This window comes from Hyla sarda, chromosome 13 (genome assembly GCF_029499605.1).
Source record: "Hyla sarda isolate aHylSar1 chromosome 13, aHylSar1.hap1, whole genome shotgun sequence".
NCBI classification, from domain to species: domain Eukaryota; kingdom Metazoa; phylum Chordata; class Amphibia; order Anura; family Hylidae; genus Hyla; species Hyla sarda.
Genome location: NC_079201.1, coordinates 22773120 through 22794149, shown reverse-complemented (window position 1 = coordinate 22794149; position 21030 = coordinate 22773120).

Below are 21030 nucleotides of genomic sequence, written 5' to 3'. Positions count from 1 at the left end.
TACCAGTCTGATGTGTCTTCCTGTTTGAAAAACTGAATTAAAATCCAAGATGGTGGCAAACAAGGTGGCCGCCATGTTGGTGACGCGGCCTAACAAGTTTCTCCCTTCTCCCACAGCTTGTGTCTAAAGTTGAATTTTTATCTGCCAGTTTTAATTTTATAGGCAAGTTTCCCAACTTTTAAGGTGCCCCATGTATTAGAAAGTTGCTGAACTATTTATTATAGGGTGAGTATGATTTACTTACATAAAACCAGAAACCTCTTCAGTGTAAACTTTACTTTGAAGAATGTACAAATTTTATTTTACTACCAGACGATGTTATTGATCGACCAGGCAGCTTTCTTTTACAAGTACCGTGCAGTTCTGTGAAAGTATTAATTTTTTTAGCGAATGAGCCTCAAAGACTGTAGGTATATGTCAGGATATAGTGAGCAAATTTATATGTATATATTGCTGTTTTTTTTTTTTTGTAATATTGAAATAAATTATAATGAAAATCTATTAATATTAGATTGATGTTGATTGAAATACCTACGTTAGCTTTTGGACAGAAAAGTAAATAGGTTGAGGTCACATAACAATAAATGAATAAGTTTGACATGGACACCTGTAATTGTATGGCGGTAAGAGACTCCATACAAAAAAAAAGTTTGCCAATGTGTTGCACCCATATAGCGGCTAATAGGAAGCAATTTTAGCTTTTGGTCTTGGTGTGGGTGGAATACATCGGTATACCTTTTTCTTCTGCATAGAAAAGTGCAACAGAGAGATTTACTATACAATGGGCCACCACAAAAAATATATACAATATGGTATACTTTTTTCTGTAATTGTAACCAGCGGCATATGTCAATGTACCTCCAATGCAAACACAGAGTGTAATGTGAACAGAACCCTAGGTCTTTGCTGGCCGCACTCATGTATTCCGTCACATCTAATTTTGTTGGTGTTAAAGGGGTACTCCGGTGGAAAACGTTTTTTTTTTTTTTTTTAATCAACTGTTGCCAGAAAGTGAAACAGATTGGTAAATTACTTGTATTAAAAAATCTTAATCCTTCCAGTACTTATTAGCTGCTGAATACTACAGAGGAAATTATTTTCTTTTTAGAACACAGTGCTCTCTGCTGACATCATGACCACAGTGCTCTCTGCTGACATCTCTGTCCATTTTAAGAACTGTCCAGAGCAGCATATGTTTTCTATTGGGATTTTCTTCTACTCTGGACAGTTCTTAAAATGGACAGAGATGTCAGCAGAGAGCACTGTGTTCCAAAATGAAAAGAATTTCCTCTGTAGTATTCAGCAGCTAATAAGTACTGGAAGGGTTAAGATTTTTAATAGAAGTAATTTACAAATCTGTTTAACTTTCTGGCACCAGTTGATTAAAAAAAAAAAAATCCACCAGAGTACCCCTTTAAAACAAAGGGATGAAGACAGTATATCATTTATACAACTGTTAAGTGCAATATAGTTTTACATGTTGCCCATAGTACATTAGGTTGAGGCCAGGTCAGCCAACCAAAGGTCTAATGAAATGAACTGAGAGCATTGTATGGCACTATTTCCCTCGAACCATGGTCCATCCAGGATTTGCAATGTAGCAGAGTATCCAGGCACATGCAGTATTTTCTTCTCTAAACACAACAAACTTGATCCGTTTTTGTTCATCCTAAAACAGACCTGTCAGCAGGAAAACAGTGGTGTAAATGACCACATGGTTAAATAGGGTAATCTTCATGATTCCGGGAATACACTTTTTCTCCTCTTTTTCACTACCCTCAGCTGGTTTACATCCCTCTACCCTGTTTGACTGATTGCCCCCAGATAAAAAGGACAGTGGCTGGATTTATCTGGGCTCTTGCCTTGCATGGGGAATGCAGAAAGAAAAAGGATTATACCACTGCGATTGAGAAGACAACTAATATAAAAAAATAAAAGTTATGCTCAGATTTCTAATGAGAATCTATCCAGCCATTTGCTTATCTACACCCCTGCTGACAGGTCCACTCTAAGCCTTTCTCACTTGCAGCTTAAAAAGCATTTCTGCCTGTGTTGAGTGCTTCTTCACTGCTTAGAAAGGCTTAGGACAGGATGACATACCCTTCAAGCTGTAGGTGAGAAAGGCTAAGGATGCACCTAAATTTTGTGTTTAAATAATCTTTAAGAAGCAAATAACACATGCCGAAATTCTCTGCTCTTGTAAATTACAAAGGCAGAAGTAAAAAAGGAGGGGCGCTCTCTGTGATGATGGTAGAAGGAACGGGGTGAGTGGAATGTATGCGGCTCACTTTCCCCTTTTCCGTATCTCCAAGGGTACGAAAATGTGGATGCGAAGTAGACAGGAAAAAGAGGGGAATTGGGTGGAGCGCTTCTGCTTGTAAAGAACAGGACTCAACAGCCACGGTTGCACAGGACAAAAAATGTATTGAAATATAAATAATAGGACAAAGCGTTTCAGCGCTAACAAGCGCCTTCCTCAGGTCCACAGAGATCAAGCAAGTGCGTCCTGGAGGTGTTTGCTGTGCAGCGGTGGTGGATGCCACCGCTGCACAGCAAACATCTCCAGGACGCACTTGCTTGATCTCTGTGGACCTGAGGAAGGCGCTTGTTAGCGCCAAAACGTGTTGTCCTATTTCTATTTCAATACATTTTTTGTCCTGTGCAACCATGGCTGTTGGGTCCTGTTCTTTACAAGCAGAAGCACTCCACCCAATTCCCATATTTTTCCTGTCTACTTCGCTTGTAAATTACAGCAATTGCCCTTCCACATGCACCACCATAGAGACTGTGCTAGTCATTTGCGCATTAAAGGGGTTATCCAGGAAAAAAACTTTTTTTATCTATATCAACTGGTTCCAGAAAGTTAAACAGATTTGTAAATTACTTCTACTAAAAAATCTTAATCCTTTCAGTACTTATGAGCTGCTGAAGTTAAGGTTGTTCTTTTCGGTCTAAGTGCTCTCTAATGACACCTGTCTTGGGAACCGCCCAGTTTAGAAGAGGTTTGCTATGGGGATTTGCTTCTAAACTGGGCGATTCCCAAGACAGGTGTCATCAGAGAGCACTTAGACAGAAAAGAACAACCTTAACTTCCGAAGCTCATAAGTACTGAAAGGATTAAGATTTTTTTTAAAGAAGTAACTTACAAAACTGTTTAACTTTCTGGAGCCAGTTGATATATAAAAAAAAGTTTTTTCCTGGATAACAGGCCAGTATTCATGGCCATAGTGTAAGTACAGAACCATATTACACTTGTATGAAATTGGCCTTATGCTACACAGTAGGATTCTGTTGAACATTAGAATATATTGTCATCCTCCAATATGAATAATTTTTAGCAGTGCTTAGCATTGTGAGTGTAAGAGTTGATAAATCCACAGGCCCTGTGATGTATATGGTGGGAAAACCTAAAGCAGCAACATCCAGCCAGTGCACCAGCTCAAAGGTAAATTCTTTTAAATCTAACACACAAGAATAGGGTTATACTTCATGTACTTCTGAGCAACAGGATATGATGTTACCTATTTATCCCTTGCATTAATCTGTCTGTAAGTGGGTTATAGAGGCAGCAGTGGGTGGTTCATAGAGGGACAACCCAAACAGATAACCTGAGAAGGTCTTTGTGCCTTTGTAAGATTTGATTCCCGTTAACATATCACGTACAAAAATGATGATAAAATAGGACCAGTTAATTGAATGTTTTCTAGTAACTTGCCTTATAGGGAAAATCTCTTTTTATTTTTGCTTTACAATGCATGATTCATGAGCTGACACTTAACCCTAGAATGAGATTAGAATTTGTCTTCAGAAATACTGTGTGAAGGGGTCCGAAATGGAATGAATCCACCAAATACTGGAGATGGCTTTTGTCTTGCTGTTTCATTGCAGCGCATCTGTGTTTCACCTTTGAAATGATGTTATTGAGTAATAAACATTAATTACACTGATATTACAAATACACAAATGTGTCTGTCTTCTCTGAATTACATCTAGAGTATACTGTATCTGCTGCTGCATGTACATAATATTAAGGAGTAGAAGATCCATAGCAAATGTCTAGATCAAAATTTCGGTAGCAGGAGTGACCCCCATAAAGACAACCAAGGCAGCACATACACTGCCAGAGAACAGATTGTGTTACAACTGAGCATGAGAAAGCAAGATTAGACCGGCAAGCCACAGGTATGTAATGCCGATTAATACTAGAGATTACTGGACAGCAGAAGAACTATGTAAATGAAAAGGCACAAAGGAAATGTGGGGGGGGGGGTCACTTACGAGTCGGAGGTGCATATAAAATCCATAACACAGGACGCCAGGGTTCACAGCATGGTGCAGACTACCACTCTTCCATCACCTGGATGCAGGTAAATACCCCTCACTCTCCACGTCATGGAAGGTGGGCGTTTCCATTAAAATCAAAAATAGAAAAAAAGTGAACATAACTTAACCAGAATGCAATGATAGTTCTTATACCTCATAAAAAGACACTTATGTCTAGTCGATCGTTCAATCCGAGACCACCTTGTGCATTAGTTCTCAGAATCCATCTTTTTGCAGGAGGGTTTTCTTAATGTCGCCGCCGCATGTTGCCGCCTATTACTGGATTCCACCAATCTTGGTAGTTACTACTGGATTTAGTATTATTGTCGTTTCTGTCATAACAGTTCCTGCTTTCTTGACTTTGTGCGGGTCAAGCTTCTCCCGGACAAAGTCTAGGTACCATGGGGCCCCTACTGTGTCTGACCTTGGTCTACTCAACTACAAACCTGAGCCTAGACCAGACCTGTTTGCCTATTTTTAACCCCATATGTAGGCTGCAAGTTAGGCCAGTGCCTATATTTGTCTGTCTGACCCCTTAATACCTTACACAGGTGTCTCTAGGCCCTCTATGCCAGCTGTCATCAACAACAGGACCACTCCCAAAGGTAGTCAGTGGTTAGTCCTCTGCAAAGAAGACCAGATCCTTACTTGGAGAGGGTAAAGGGTGAAAACCAAAAGGCTATTTCATCAATGCCGTTAGGAGTGGCACAAAGCCAAACAGGTTATTGCATTATCGCTAACACTTAGCTATGATCTGGAAGGAGTTGACTAAGAAAACACAGGAATCTGGGAATCTCAGGTAAGATTAAAAAGTCATGAGATATACTGTTAAGTATTTGTTTAACTTCAGTGCCACAATTTGGGTATGTTCACACTGCGGAATTCCGCGAGTGAAATTCTGCACAGTGAACGTTAGCATCTGTGTGAATGGGTTTCCGCAAGATCCGTTCACCCTGCGGAATTTCAGCAGTGGACAATTCCACCGCTCCGTTCATTCTTTGCGCGGAAGTCTGCGAGCACTTCATAGCCGTCAATGGTGACGGCGCAGTGCCGCGCGGTCCTACCGCCGCCTGCCAGACTGAATCTCCGCTCACTGAATTCCACGAGCAGAGATTCAGCTACAAATCCTTCTGGAAAAGGGGCTCTAATAAAGTGGCCATTCATTGTTTTACAAGGTGGTCATTGCTTCTGTTATCACCTAGGTGCAAATTTTCTTGATATTTAAGTTATGGCTAGATGCAAAGTAAAAGCTGTAAATAATAACGTGATAAAATTGTAAGTGCTATACAAGTTAAAAACTTCTATACAAACTGCAGTAATATTACATGTCGGGAGAAACCTGAGGAACGAAAGGGACTCCCACTACTAGGACTGTTTCAGAACACATTCCTCTTCCAGGACAATGAAGGTGTTCCGAATCGGTTGGTGGTTGGGCATCTACTTACCAACTTCCTTCCTGGGGTCTGGGCCTCTTCTTCCCCGCCTCTAATGATGATGTCACTCGAGGTGGGGCTACAAAAAAAAGGGCAGGCATGAGGTTGGTAAGTATGAGTCTGTTCTTATGTATGTTTTTAGCATGCCATTTTGCTTTAATAATGCATGTTTAAAATGTGAACAAACCCTTTCTGCCAGTTTGTTTTCAAACAGGGAGCCTCCAGCTGTTGCTTAACTACAACTCCCTTCATTCCCAGCCAACCAAAGACTGTTTGGGAATGATGGGAGTTGAAGTTCAGCAACAGTGAGCGTCCTCAAGGCACACCAACAGTCCAGGATTTTAATTGTTCCCTGTTCTATTCCAATGGAGTAACTGAAAAAACCCGGAATGTTGGTGTGCCTTGAGGACTGGGTTGGGAAACACTGGTCTAGATGTTGCTTAACTAAAACTCTCATCATTCCCAGACAACCAAAGGCTGTCTGGGAATGATGGGAGTTTTAGTATAGCATCAGTGAGCCTCCAGCTGGAGGCTTGCTGTTGATTATCTACAACTCCCATCATTCCCAGACAGCTTAACCACAACTTCCATCAGCCTTTGGTTGGCTGGGAATGATGGGAGTTGTAGTTAAGCAACAGTTTAAGGCTACCTGTTGGAAGGCACTGGCAGAAAGGGTCTGTTCCCATTATACATTTTTAACATGCCTTTAAAACAAAAAAAAGGCATGCTAAAGCACATGTGAACAGACCCATGCTTCCCAACTTCATGTCAAAAGTTGTTTAACTGTGAATAGAAAAAACTTTTGACTTGTCAATCAGACATGTCAAAAGTTGTTGTTCACAGGCTGGGGAAGCGAGTGGCATTGTGCTCAGCTCCCTAGCCAGCAGAGACTTCTATGCCAGCCGGGGAACTGAGCGCTATGCTTCTCTAGCCTGTAGTTAAGGATTGCAGCAGGTCTTAGAAGTGAGATAAACAATGTTTGACTTGTCTTAAGTTGTTTATAGTCACAGTAGCCCTAACTCCTTGCACTCAAAAGATGTTCAGTTGAGTTCAATCCAGGGCTCTGACTGGGCCACTGAAGGACTTTAACAGAGTTGTCCCTAAGCTGCTCCTGTGTTGTCTTGGCTTTGTGCTTAGGGTCACCCTGACCAGTCTTCCTGTTCTAGCTGCTTAAACCTTCCCCCGGCATAATGCTGCCACCACCATGCTTCATTATAGGAATGGTATTGGGCAGGTGATGAGCAGAGCTGGTTTCCTCCAGACATGACACTTAGAATTAAGGCCAAACACTTGAATCTTGGTTTAATTAGACCAGAGAATCTTGTTTCTCACAGCCTAAGAGTCCTATAGGTGTTTTTTTTTTTTTGTGCGCAAACTCCAGGCTGTTGTCATTTGTCTTTCACTGGAAGGCTTCTTTCTGGCCAAAAAGCCCAAATTTGTGGTGTGCTGTTGATGTAGTGATGGTTTATCTTCTGGATATTTATCCTATCTGCATACAGGTTCTTTGGAGCTCAGCCAGAGTGACCATTGCATTCTGGGTCACCTTTCTTACCAAGCTTCTTCTCCCCCAATTACTTTTGGCGGCAAAAGATTCCTGGTTGTACTTTTTATGCCATTCTCCAGATCTGTGGCTCCACACAATCCTGTCTCTGAGCTGTACATGCAGTTCTTTCTTCTCGTGGCTTGGTGTTTACTCTGATATGTATTGTCAGCTGTGAGACAGGGCCCATATGCAATCACTTGATTTTACCACAGGTGACTCTAGTCATGGTGTAGAAACATCTCTAAGATGATCAAGGGAAATGTGAGGCTCCAGAGATAAATTTCAAGTGTTATAGCAAAGGATCTGAATACTTATGTCCATGCTGTTGAGTGCAGAATTATGGGGGGAAATGTATTTATTTTTTCTGTTTTGACACAAGGCCGCAACATAACAAATGTAAAAAAGCAAAAAGATCTGACAACTTTCCGAATGCATTGTATATTGTTATTTTTTCCCAAAGCTCTCGTCTTTTCGTTTTCTCCCCTTACTTTCCCCTCTTTTCTATCCCCTCTCCCTCTTTCCTTACTTTGTCCCTAGACTCTCCTTTTTTAATCGACCCCCCCCCCCTCCCTTCTTCTTTCTCTCTCCCCCTCTTTAACTCTTTCCCCATGATTGTCTATTTCGCTCCTCACTCTTCTACTCCCGGTATCTCAACCTTCCCCTAGCTATCTCCCTCTTCCTTTCACCATGTACTCTCTCACTTCTCTTCTTTCCCTGCTCCCTCCTCCTCACCTTCTCTCTCCCGCTCCCTGACTCTCTCTCTTTTCTCTCTGTCTCCGCTTCCTCCTCCTCACACTGCTCTTTTTATTGGCTTTCCTCTCCTCTCTTCCCATGTTTTTTTTTTCTTTCCCTCATCCACTTTTTGACCTTTGATTTGATTTACTTAGAAGCATCAGCCTAGTTTAGGCTTTCACACATACTTTCCCCCCATATAACCATTTAACTTTTTTATGTTGTTATCATTCATGTTACCATTCACATTGTGCTACTTAAATTTTTCTTCTGTACTGCCTTCTGGACACTAAGGCTAAGTTTCTACTTGTTTTTTTGTCCTGCGTTTTTTTTTGTTGGAAAAAATTAGCATTTTTGGCATTTTTTGCAGTTTTTTTTTTTGTACCATAGACTTGCATTGAGAGGGCGGAGCCATGACGTCACAATCCTTCAGCCCCTGTATTGTGAGTCATCACGCACGCAGCAAACTTAGCTCCGTGCAGTGATGACAGGGGTGCTGCAGGAGAGATTGTGGGGGTCCCCAGCGGCGGGGCCCCCATGATCAGACATCTTATCCCTTATCCTTTGGATAGGTGATGACATGTCTAGGACAGAGTAGCCCTTTAAGCACGAGCCTGCTCTGACTTACTGGGCCCGGCATCTGGTGAAGATGGAGGCTGGGATGGGTGGCGACGAACAGACGGTATTCCAGGGCAGGCTCAGCGGGCTCCACAAAATGACAGCGGGGGGAGGAGACAAGACAGGGAGGAGCAGCATGATGATCTTCTGGAGGTGCATGCCTGCCTGCTTCACTGCTGGTGGTAAACTTGTTTGTCAGTGGAGGGTGGAGTTAACTGGGAATCACTCTGGAGTCTGGACTTATTTTATTGAGGCTGCGATGGCGGTGCAGGATTTGCTGGACCCGTAGGCATAGTGCCTGACCGCCCGTCTGACCTTTTTTGGTTGGGTCCCGCGGGATCCCAGTTCCATTGCAGGGCTCTACACTATACCACACTGTACCAGGTTTTTACTAGTCTTCATAGCAACTTGCGTATGTGTTTTTTTTTTCCCCCACTAGAGGGGGACAAAGCCTTATTTTACAGTAATGTGAGATCATTGACTGACACAAGGGAGAGTTACAGTAGATAATGGTCTTCAATGGTCTGTGCAATATGAGGCAGGACTTTTTATTGTGCAGGGGGAAATTTATCTAAAAATGCGCTTTTGACATGACTAGGAGTCTGTGGGAGATTTATCAAAACTTTTAGAGAGGAAAACTGGTTGTCCATAGCAACCAATCAGATTGCTTCTTACATCTTTAAAAAGGCCTTCTTATTGCGGTCAGTGAATGGAAACATTTCAGGTCCAGAGGCTGTCAACCCATCCCGACATAAATGTACAGCTGGCACCCTGCTTGTCGTCTGTGTACAGAGCCCTGCTTGTCCTGCCCTCACTTCCTGGGTATCAATGCAAATTTTACATATTCAGGAGCTGATGGTGGTTGCCAAACTTTCCAGCAACTTCTTGACTGATGAAAAGATCCTTATACATCAGTAAAGGAGGAGAAGGGAGGTTATGCCAGCCTGTGGAACTTGAGCAGTGTTGCTCTGCCTCCTTGACACCTGGCTGAGAAATAACAAGGCAATTTTATACTCTTGGCAACCACCATCCAGGAAAGGTACTATTTGCTTTTATACCCTGACAGCTATTCAACGGTTTCTGCAGCTCTTATGAACAAATGGTGCTGACAGATTCCCTTTAAAGGCAAGCTTGGGGTCCCCTGTCATGAGCTCCATCTCTTTACATTTCAGGTGTGTTTCGCTATCGGCATGCTGGGTAATCCCACTATTGTTCTCCTCGATGAACCCTCTACTGGTCTGGACCTGAGAGGTCAGCTGCATCTCTGGTAAGAAAAGATGGCTCCAGTGCCAATTATTTACTACTGATTAAAGCTACCTTCAAAATATCTTTAAAGGGGTACTCCGATGCTTAGACATCTTATCCCCTATCCAAAGGATAGGAGATAAGATGCCTGATCGCGGGAGTCCCGCCGCTGGGGACCCCGGGATCTTGCACGCGGCACCCCGTTTGTAATCAGTCCCCGGAGCGTGTTCGCTCCGGGTCCGATTACCGACGACCACACGGCCGGCGGCGTGTGACGTCACGCTCCGCCCCTCAATGCAAGCCTACGGGAGGGGGCGTGACAAACGGGTGCTGTGTGCAAGATCCCGGGGGTCCCCAGCGGCGGGACCCCCGCGATCAGGCATCTTATCCCCTATCCTTTGTCTAAGCACCGGAGAACCCCTTTCATTCCGACTCATCCTCCAGCTCCATGTGGGAGATTTTTTCTAAACCTGTGTAGAGGAAGAGTGGTGAAGTCGGCCATAGCAACCAATCAGATCAGTACTTTTTTTTTTTTAAGTCTCTGAAAAATGATCTGATTGGTTGCTATGGGCAACTGCACCACTCTCCCTCCTTCACAAATTTTGATAAATCTCCTCCATGTTTTGTCTTCTCACACTGAAGGGACAATCAGTGCAGCGTTCAAAAACAATGAACATGGGGCAATACTTACCACCCATTACATGGAGGAGGCAGAGGCCGTGTGTGACCATGTCACCATCATGATTGCCAGTAATCCCAGGTAAATCAAATGTCAAAGGAGTTCTCCAGTCTTGTGTAAATAAAAATCCATCATTATAGAAGGAAAATACATCACTGCACTGCTGTCAAGATCTCTGATCACTGACAGTTAATGAATGTATTCTTGTTTGCATTTCAAGGCTGAGATTTTTGCTGTTGCATTGAAGTAAACGCTACCTGCAGTTCAGTAATGTGCTCCTGAACTGTAATAAACCAGCAGCTGTGAGCAGGACAGGAGAACAGCTTAAAAACACATGACACATATGTGCATCATCACATGCATACTATACTCCTTGTACTGATGGCACAGGTACTGCCACTGTAGCCATGGGCACTGCTGCAGCCCTGTTTATACAGTAAAGATATAAGTTGTTTGAACACTTACAGTGACATGGTCAGTATCGATCCCTCACTCCAAGGAAAGGACAAAGGTAGGACCCCCTATAGATATATGTAACACCTGTGATGCGATGGAGAACTGTATCTTGTCAATGAAGATGACTTCTATTCTGTATTAATATAATTAATTATTATTCCTCTCCAGTTCTGGTATCATTTAATGTGTAATACTTTGCTGGACAGAAAATTGCACATCTGCTGTGTAAAGCTGGCCATTCACCTTTAGTAGCTACAGACTGAAAATGAATGTAGCCAGAAACTCTCTTACCCTGTACATTTGGTATGACAGGATATTCATGTGTTTAGCTTGGAGGAAGAGAGGATGAAAGCCACTATCTAATATCTTATCTCCCTGCGAACAAAAGGGTTTATGCCAAACTCATCCTCCCACCCCTGACATCATATGTTGGGGTAGAGTCGAGAGGCCTCCAAAACACATGAACTCACCAGAGTTTACCAGGGTCTAGCTGATTTTTTTTCTTCCCCAATCTGTATGTGGGCCTTAAATAGGATTTGTCAAAACAGCTAACATTGTTAAATAGTTGTTAGTGCGAGTCACGTGGTGCCTATTCTCTGGAGCAAAGAGTAAAGTTGCCACAGGTCAACAATATGTGTTCTTTGTGGAATCGATGACAATTTCTTGAACATTATATTCATTTTCTCTTTCTTTTTCCTGTGTGGGTATTTAAATTGGTATTTATTTGTATACTATTTTTTGTTACACTTTTCATTGGTTAATTGTAGGATGTGACAGTCTTTTTGTTTCTTTACTCTTATATAGTGCACTCTAGATTGCATGTTGAATCTAGGACTAAGTGCACATCTGCATCAGAGCTCCATCACAGATGGTCCATTGGAAAACAGACACCACTGGATCCCATTGCTTGTAGTATTTTCGAGCTATATGAACGTATTCTATGAGCACAGCTTCCTGAACAGCATTCCGGCGCAGCTGTGAATGTAGCCTTAGGCTTCAGGTATATTTTGGTATACCCAGTACGGGTGGATTTCATTATTGCTTTTATTGGATCATGTGTTTCCTTGAAGGTGTATCTATTTTCATACACAGTGATGGTATGTGTAAGCTCCTTTTGAGTGTCTTCAAATGTTTGTGACTGATAGTTGATTTGTATGTATTATCATCACATGGGTGTGCACTACATATTTTGCATTGTTCTCTGGTCTTTTGTTTTTTCTTTGATATATTAATTGTATGACATTCACACGCATCTCACAAAAGGTGCATATAAGAGGACTGAAGCTATCACTGCAAAAAGTAATTCCAGGACTAGACTATAATCTAATCAGGCCCCTGCCAGAGGTGTCTTGCCCACTGTAATGACACTGTGCAGCTGCCATGCCCTTTGTTGTTTGTATGTAGATCTTGCAATGTGTAACAAAGTAATGGCTGCTTTTCTCTCCAGCTGCATTTGCTCTATAGAGCAACTAAAGAGCAAATTCGGCAAATATTATAAATTTGAGATCAATGTAAAGGTCTCCCAGCAGCTGGAGGCCAGCCACAGGGAAATAAACTGGTTGTTTCCTCATGCAGCAAGACAGAACAGGTAAGTTCACACGGCCGTTATCCCCCCTCCAGATTTTCTCCCGTCACTACCTCCTAAACAGACCATTCTACTACCGGATGCAAACTGATGCTATTTAGTGGCATCCTTTTGCATCAGTTTTCCATCCATTAGTATAAAAATTCAGCCACCTACAGACTCCCGCAGCCGGGACTACTACTTACAACATGGAACAGACTCCTTTCCATGATGGGAATAGTAGTTCCTGGCTGGGGAGGCTACATTAGTGCTTGTATTGTTGGTGAAGTAGTAAAGGGGTTGAGAGATTGATTGCACCGGGTCTCACTTCTGAGACTTGATGCTATCAGAACCTAGGGGTGTGTGTGCGCGCTGGGACTTGTAGTCCCTGTTAAGTGTGTGTGCGCACTGGGAGTTGTAGTCCCTGTTAGGTGTGTGTGTATGCTGGGAGTTGTAGTCCCTGTTAGGGGTGTGGGTGTGTATGCTGGGAGTTGTAGTCCATGTTAGGGGTGTGTGTGTATGCTGGGAGTTGTAGTCCCTGTTAGCTGTGTGTGTATACTGGGAGATGTAGTCCCTGTTGTGTGTGTGCTGGGAGTTGTAGTCCCTATTAGGTGTGTGTGTGTATGCTGGGAGTTGTAGTCCCTGTTAGAGGTGTGGGTGTATACTGGGAGTTGTAGTCCCTGTTAGATGTGTGTATGCTGGGAGTTGTAGTCCCTGTTAGGTGTGTGTGTATGCTGGGAGTTGTAGTCCCTATTAGGTGTGTGTGTGTGTGTATGCTGGGAGTTGTAGTCCCTGTTAGCTGTGTGTGTATACTGGGAGATGTAGTCCCTGTTGTGTGTGTGCTGGGAGTTGTAGACCCTATTAGGTGTGTGTGTGTGTATGTTGGGAGTTGTAGTCCCTGTTAGGTGTGTGTGTATGCTGGGAGTTGTAGTCCCTGTTAGAGGTGTGGGTGTATACTGGGAGTTGTAGTCCCTGTTAGATGTGTGTATGCTGGGAGTTGTAGTCCCTGTTAGGTGCGTGTATGCTGGGAGTTGTAGTCCCTATTAAGTGTGTGTGTATGCTGGGAGTTGTAGTCCCTATTAGAGGGGTGTGTATGCTGGGAGTTGTAGTTCCTATTAGGTGTGTGTGTGTGTATGCTGGGAGTTGTAGTCCCTGTTAGGTGTGTGTGTGTGTGTATGCTGGGAGATGTAGTCCCTATTAGGGGTGTGGGGTGTGTATGCTGGGAGTTGTAGTCCCTGTTAGAGGTGTGGGTGTATGCTGGGAGTTGTAGTCCCTGTTAGGGGTGTGTATGCTGGGAGTTGTAGTTCCTATTAGGGGTGTGTATGCTGGGAGTTGTAGTCCCTGTTAGGTGTGTGTGTGTGTGTGTATGCTGGGAGTTGTAGTCCCTATTAGGGGTGTGGGTGTGTATGCTGGGAGTTGTAGTCCCTGTTAGGTGTGTGTGTATGCTGGGAGTTGTAGTCCCTGTTAGATGTGTGTATGCTGGGAGTTGTAGTCCCTGTTAGGTGCGTGTGTATGCTGGGAGTTGTAGTCCCTATTAGGGGTGTGTGTGTATGCTGGGAGTTGTAGTCCCTGTTAGGTGTGTGTGTGTGTATGCTGGGAGTTGTAGTCCCTGTTAGGGGTGTGTGTGTATGCTGGGAGTTGTCGTCCCTGTTAGGGATGTGGGTGTGTATGCTGGGAGTTGTCGTCCCTGTTATCTGGGTGTGTGTGTGTATGCTGGGAGTTGTAGTCCCTGTTAGGTGTGTGTGTGTGTATGCTGGGAGATGTAGTCCCTGTTAGAGGTGTGGGTGTATGCTGGGAGATGTAGTCCCTATTAGGGGTGTGGGTGTGTATGCTGGGAGATGTAGTCCCTGTTATCTGTGTGTATGCTGGGAGTTGTAGTCCCTGTTAGGGGTGTGAATGCTGGGAGTTGTAGTCCCTATTAGAGGGGTGTGTATGCTGGGAGTTGTAGTCCCTGTTAGGTGTGTGTGTATGCTGGGAGTTGTAGTCCCTGTTAGGTGTGTGTGTATGCTGGGAGTTGTAGTCCCTATTAGGTGTGTGTGTATGCTGGGAGTTGTAGTCCCTGTTAGGTGTGTGTGTGTGTATGCTGGGAGTTGTAGTCCCTATTAGAGGGGTGTGTATGCTGGGAGTTGTAGTCCCTTTTAAGTGTGTGTGTATGCTGGGAGTTGTAGTCCCTATTAAGTGTGTGTATGCTGGGAGTTGTAGTCCCTATTAGAGGGGTGTGTATGCTGGGAATTGTAGTTCCTGTTAGGGGTGTGTGTGCTGGGAGTTGTAGTCCCTGTTAGGGGGTGTGTATGCTGGCAGTTGTAGTCCCTATTAAGTGTGTGTGTACGCTGGGAGTTGTAGTCCCTGTAAGAGGTGTGTGTGTATATGCTGGGAGTTGTAGTCCCTGTTAGGGGTGTGTGTATGCTGGGAGTTGTAGTCCCTGTTAGGTGTGTGTGTATGCTGGGAGTTGTAGTCCCTGTTAGGGGGTGTGTATGCTGGCAGTTGTAGTCCCTATTAAGTGTGTGTGTACGCTGGGAGTTGTAGTCCCTGTTAGGGGTGTGTGTATGCTGGGAATTGTAGTCCCTGTTAGGGGTGTGTATGCTGGGAGTTGTAGTCCCTGTTAGGGGTGTGTGTATGCTGGGAGTTGTAGTCCCTGTTAGGTGTGTGTGTATGCTGGGAGTTGTAGTCCCTATTAGAGGGGTGTGTATGCTGGGAGTTGTAGTCCCTATTAGGTGTGTGTGTGTGTGTGTGTGTGTGCTGGGAGTTGTAGTCCCTGTTAGGGGTGTGGGTGTGTATGCTGGGAGTTGTAGTCCCTGTTAGAGGTGTGTGTATGCTGGGAGTTGTAGTCCCTGTTAGGTGTGGGTGTGTATGCTGGGAGTTGTAGTCCCTGTTAGGGGTGCGTGTATGCTGGGAGTTGTAGTCCCTGTAAGGGGTGTGTGTATGCTGGGAGTTGTAGTCCCTGTAAGGGGTGTGTGTATGCTGGGAGTTGTAGTCCCTGTTAGGGGTGTGTGTGTATGCTGGGAGTTGTCGTCCCTGTTAGGGATGTGTGTGTGTATGCTGGGAGTTGTAGTCCCTGTTAGGGGTGTGTGTGTATGCTGGGAGTTGTCGTCCCTGTTAGGGGTGTGTGTATGCTGGGAATTGTAGTCCCTGTTAGGGGGTGTGTATGCTGGGATTTGTAGTCCCTATTAGGTGTGTGTGTATGCTGGGAGTTGTAGTCCCTATTAGGTGTGTGTGTGTATGCTGGGAGTTGTAGTCCCTGTTAGGTGTGTGTGTATGCTGGGAGTTGTAGTCCCTGTTAGGTGTGTGTGTGTATGCTGGGAGTTGTCGTCCCTGTTAGGGATGTGGGTGTGTATGCTGGGAGTTGTCGTCCCTGTTATCTGGGTGTGTGTGTGTATGCTGGGAGTTGTAGTCCCTGTTAGGTGTGTGTGTGTGGGTGTGTATGCTGGGAGTTAGTCCCTGTTATCTGTGTGTATGCTGGGAGTTGTAGTCCCTGTTAGGGGTGTGAATGCTGGGAGTTGTAGTCCCTGTTAGGTGTGGGTGTGTATGCTGGGAGTTGTAGTCCCTGTTAGGTGTGTGTGTATGCTGGGAGTTGTAGTCCCTATTAGAGGGGTGTGTATGCTGGGAGTTGTAGTCCCTGTTAGGTGTGTGTGTGTATGCTGGGAGTTGTAGTCCCTATTAGGTGTGTGTGTGTGTATGCTGGGAGTTGTCATCCCTGTTAGGGGTGTGTGTATGCTGGGAGTTGTAGTCCCTATTAGAGGGGTGTGTATGCTGGGAGTTGTAGTCCCTGTTAGTGGTGTGTGTATGCTGGGAGTTGTAGTCCCTGTTAGGTGTGGGTGTGTATGCTGGGAGTTGTAGTCCCTGTTAGGGGTGTGTGTGTGTATGCTGGGAATTGTAGTCACTGTTAGGGGGTGTGTATGCTGGGAGTTGTAGTCCCTGTTAGGGGTGTGTGTATGCTGGGAGTTGTAGTCCCTGTAAGAGGTGTGTGTGTGTATGCTGGGAATTGTAGTCCCTGTTAGGGGTGTGTATGCTGGGAGTTGTAGTCCCTATTAGGTGTGTGTGTATGCTGGGAATTGTAGTCCCTGTTAGGGGTGTGTGTATGCTGGGAATTGTAGTCCCTGTTAGGTGTGTGTGTATGCTGGGAGTTGTAGTCCCTATTAGAGGGGTGTGTATGCTGGGAGTTGTAGTTCCTATTAGGTGTGTGTGTGTGTGTGTATGCTGGGAGTTGTAGTCCCTATTAGGTGTGTGTGTGTGTGTGTGTGTATGCTGGGAGTTGTAGTCCCTGTTAGAGGTGTGTGTATGCTGGGAGTTGTAGTCCCTGTTAGGTGTGGGTGTGTATGCTGGGAGTTGTAGTCCCTGTTAGGGGTGCGTGTATGCTGGGAGTTGTAGTCCCTGTTAGGGGTGTGTATGCTGGGAGTTGTAGTCCCTATTAGGTGTGTGTGTATGCTGGGAGTTGTAGTCCCTATTAGGTGTGTGTGTGTATGCTGGGAGTTGTAGTCCCTGTTAGGTGTGTGTGTATGCTGGGAGTTGTAGTCCCTGTTAGGTGTGTGTGTATGCTGGGAGTTGTTGTCCCTGTTAGGGATGTGGGTGTGTATGCTGGGAGTTGTCGTCCCTGTTATCTGGGTGTGTGTGTGTATGCTGGGAGTTGTAGTCCCTGTTAGGGGTGTGTGTATGCTGGGAGTTGTAGTCCCTGTTAGGTGTGTGTGTATGCTGGGAGTTGTAGTCCCTATTAGAGGGGTGTGTATGCTGGGAGTTGTAGTTCCTATTAGGTGTGTGTGTGTGTGTATGCTGGGAGTTGTAGTCCCTATTAGGTGTGTGTGTGTGTGTGTGCTGGGAGTTGTAGTCCCTGTTAGGGGTGTGGGTGTGTATGCTGGGAGTTGTAGTCCCTGTTAGAGGTGTGTGTATGCTGGGAGTTGTAGTCCCTGTTAGGTGTGGGTGTGTATGCTGGGAGTTGTAGTCCCTGTTAGGGGTGCGTGTATGCTGGGAGTTGTAGTCCCTGTAAGGGGTGTGTGTATGCTGGGAGTTGTAGTCCCTGTAAGGGGTGTGTGTATGCTGGGAGTTGTAGTCCCTGTTAGGGGTGTGTGTGTATGCTGGGAGTTGTCGTCCCTGTTAGGGATGTGTGTGTGTATGCTGGGAGTTGTAGTCCCTGTTAGGGGTGTGTGTATGCTGGGAGTTGTCGTCCCTGTTAGGGGTGTGTGTATGCTGGGAGTTGTAGTCCCTATTAGGTGTGTGTATGCTGGGAGTTGTAGTCCCTATTAGGTGTGTGTGTGTATGCTGGGAGTTGTAGTCCCTGTTAGGTGTGTGTGTATGCTGGGAGTTGTAGTCCCTGTTAGGTGTGTGTGTGTATGCTGGGAGTTGTCGTCCCTGTTAGGGATGTGGGTGTGTATGCTGGGAGTTGTCGTCCCTGTTATCTGGGTGTGTGTGTGTATGCTGGGAGTTGTAGTCCCTGTTAGGTGTGTGTGTGTATGCTGGGAGTTGTCGTCCCTGTTAGGGATGTGGGTGTGTATGCTGGGAGTTGTCGTCCCTGTTATCTGGGTGTGTGTGTGTATGCTGGGAGTTGTAGTCCCTGTTAGGTGTGTGTGTGTGGGTGTGTATGCTGGGAGTTAGTCCCTGTTATCTGTGTGTATGCTGGGAGTTGTAGTCCCTGTTAGGGGTGTGAATGCTGGGAGTTGTAGTCCCTGTTAGGTGTGGGTGTGTATGCTGGGAGTTGTAGTCCCTGTTAGGTGTGTGTGTGTATGCTGGGAGTTGTAGTCCCTATTAGGTGTGTGTGTGTGTGTATGCTGGGAGTTGTCATCCCTGTTAGGGGTGTGTGTATGCTGGGAGTTGTAGTCCCTATTAGAGGGGTGTGTATGCTGGGAGTTGTAGTCCCTGTTAGTGGTGTGTGTATGCTGGGAGTTGTAGTCCCTGTTAGGTGTGGGTGTGTATGCTGGGAGTTGTAGTCCCTGTTAGGGGTGTGTGTGTGTATGCTGGGAATTGTAGTCACTGTTAGGGGGGTGTGTATGCTGGGAGTTGTAGTCCCTGTTAGGGGTGTGTGTATGCTGGGAGTTGTAGTCCCTGTAAGGGGTGTGGGGTGTGTATGCTGGGAGTTGTAGTTCCTATTAGGTGTGTGTATGCTGGGAGTTGTAGTCCCTGTTAGGTGTGTGTGTGTGTATGCTGGGAGTTGTCGTCCCTGTTAGGGGTGTGTGTGTATGCTGGGAGTTGTCGTCCCTGTTAGGGATGTGGGTGTGTATGCTGGGAGTTGTAGTCCCTGTTAGGCGTGTGTGTGTGTATGCTGGGAGTTAGTCCCTGTTATCTGTGTGTATGCTGGGAGTTGTAGTCCCTGTTAGGTGTGTGTGTATGCTGGGAGTTGTTGTCCCTGTAAGAGGTGTGTGTGTGTATGCTGGGAGTTGTAGTCCCTATTAGGTGTGTGTGTATGCTGGGAGTTGTAGTCCCTGTTAGGTGTATGCTGGGAGTTGTAGTCCCTGTTAGGTGTGGGGGGTGTGTATGCTGGGAGTTGTAGTCCCTGTTAGGGGTGTGTGTATGCTGGGAGTTGTCGTCCCTGTTAGGGATGTGGGTGTGTATGCTGGGAGTTGTAGTCCCTGTTAGGCGTGTGTGTGTGTATGCTGGGAGTTAGTCCCTGTTATCTGTGTGTATGCTGGGAGTTGTAGTCCCTGTTAGGTGTGTGTGTATGCTGGGAGTTGTAGTCCCTATTAGGTGTGTGTATGCTGGGAGTTGTAGTCCCTATTAGAGGGGTGTGTATGCTGGGAGTTGTAGTCCCTATTAAGTGTGTGTGTATGCTGGGAGTTGTAGTCCCTATTAGGTGTGTGTGTGTGTATGCTGGGAGTTGTCATCCCTGTTAGGGGTGTGTGTATGCTGGGAGTTGTAGTCCCTGTTAGGGGGTGTGTATGCTGGGAGTTGTAGTCCCTGTTAGGTGTGTGTGTATGCTGGGAGTTGTCGTCCCTGTTATCTGGGTGTGTGTGTGTATGCTGGGAGTTGTAGTCCCTGTTAGGTGTGTGTGTGTGTATGCTGGGAGATGTAGTCCCTGTTAGAGGTGTGGGTGTGTATGCTGGGAGTTGTAGTCCCTATTAGGTGTGTGTATGCTGGGAGTTGTAGTCCCTATTAGAGGGGTGTGTATGCTGGGAGTTGTAGTCCCTATTAAGTGTGTGTGTATGCTGGGAGTTGTAGTCCCTATTAGGTGTGTGTGTGTGTATGCTGGGAGTTGTCATCCCTGTTAGGGGGTGTGTATGCTGGGAGTTGTAGTCCCTGTTAGGTGTGTGTGTATGCTGGGAGTTGCAGTCCCTTTTAAGTGTGTGTATATGCTGGGAGTTGTAGTCCCTGTTAGGTGTGTGTGTATGCTGGGAGTTGTAGTCCCTATTAGAGGGGTGTGTATGCTGGGAGTTGTAGTTCCTATTTGGTGTGGGTGTGTATGCTGGGAGTTGTAGTCCCTATTAGGTGTGTGTGTGTGTGTGTATGCTGGGAGTTGTAGTCCCTGTTAGGGGTGTGGATGCTGGGAGTTGTAGTCCCTGTTAGGGGGGGGTGTGTATGCTGGGAATTGTAGTCCCTGTTAGGGGTGTGTATGCTGGGAGTTGTAGTCCCTGTTAGGGGTGTGTGTATGCTGGGAGTTGTAGTCCCTGTAAGGGGTGTGGGGTGTGTATGCTGGGAGTTGTAGTTCCTATTAGGTGTGTGTATGCTGGGAGTTGTAGTCCCTGTTAGGGGTGTGTATGCTGGGAGTTGTAGTCACTGTTAGGGGTGTGTATGTAGGAACTACAACTCCCAGTACACACACACCTAACTGGGACTACAACTCCCAGCATACACACCCCTAACAGGGACTACCACTCCCAGCATACACACACACCTAACAGGGACTACAACTCCCAGCATACACACACCTAACAGGGACTACCACTCCCAGCATACACACACACACCTAACAGGGACCACAACTCCCAGCACACACACACACACCTAACAGGGACCACAACTCCCAGCATACACACCTAACAGGGACCACAACTCCCAGCATACACACCCACACCTAACAGGGACTACGTCTCCCAGAATACACACACCTAACAGGGACTACAACTCCCAGCATACACACACCTAACAGGGACTACAACTCCCAGCATACACCCACACCTAACAGGGACTACAACTCCCAGCATACACCCACACCTAACAGGGACTACAAATTCCAGCATACACACACACAGCTAACAGGGACCACAACTCCCAGCATACACACCTAACAGGGACTACAAATCCCAGCATACACACACCTAACAGGGACTACAACTCCCATCATTCACCCACACCTAACAGGGACTACAACTCCCATCATACACCCACACCTAACAGGGACTACAAATCCCAGCATACACACACCTAACAAGGACTACAACTCCCAGCATACACACACACCTAACAGGGACTACAACTCCCAGCATACACACACACCTAACAGGGACTACAGCTC